This window comes from Scylla paramamosain, chromosome 46 (assembly GCF_035594125.1).
Source record: "Scylla paramamosain isolate STU-SP2022 chromosome 46, ASM3559412v1, whole genome shotgun sequence".
Taxonomy (NCBI): Eukaryota; Metazoa; Arthropoda; class Malacostraca; order Decapoda; family Portunidae; genus Scylla; species Scylla paramamosain.
This window is the reverse complement of record NC_087196.1, coordinates 5495360-5495857: the sequence shown is the minus strand read 5'-3', so window position 1 is coordinate 5495857 and position 498 is coordinate 5495360.

Here is a 498-nt window from a genome sequence, read left to right as displayed (position 1 = left end):
GTATTAATGTGTAATTTACTTTATTAATTAATATGTAATGTTTAAAAAGAATCATTTATTATTTTACGTCCATTAAAACCGAGGTGATTAATTTGATACTAATGCTGCTTAATGATGAACAAAAATAAATAAATAGATAAATAAAATGAAAACAAAGGAAGATTCAATAGAGTCTATTTCACAAAGCATTAATTTATTTCCTTATACATTCGTCCTTGTTTTTTTATTTCTTTTTATTTGTTGTTTACTTTGCTTCTTGATTTTTATTTTATTTATTTATTTAACTTTTCTTTTATTGATCTGGATTGTATTTATTCAGTTATTTATTTATTTGTATATTTATGTACTTTGTTTATTCATTCGTTTCTATACACCAACAGTTTCCAGTCCTTTTTCCCTCTTAATTCCTCCTGTCATTTATCTTCGTCACTTTCATTTAATTTCGCGCACTGCAAACAAAAATATACGCAAATAAATAAAATAATGAAAAAAGAAAAA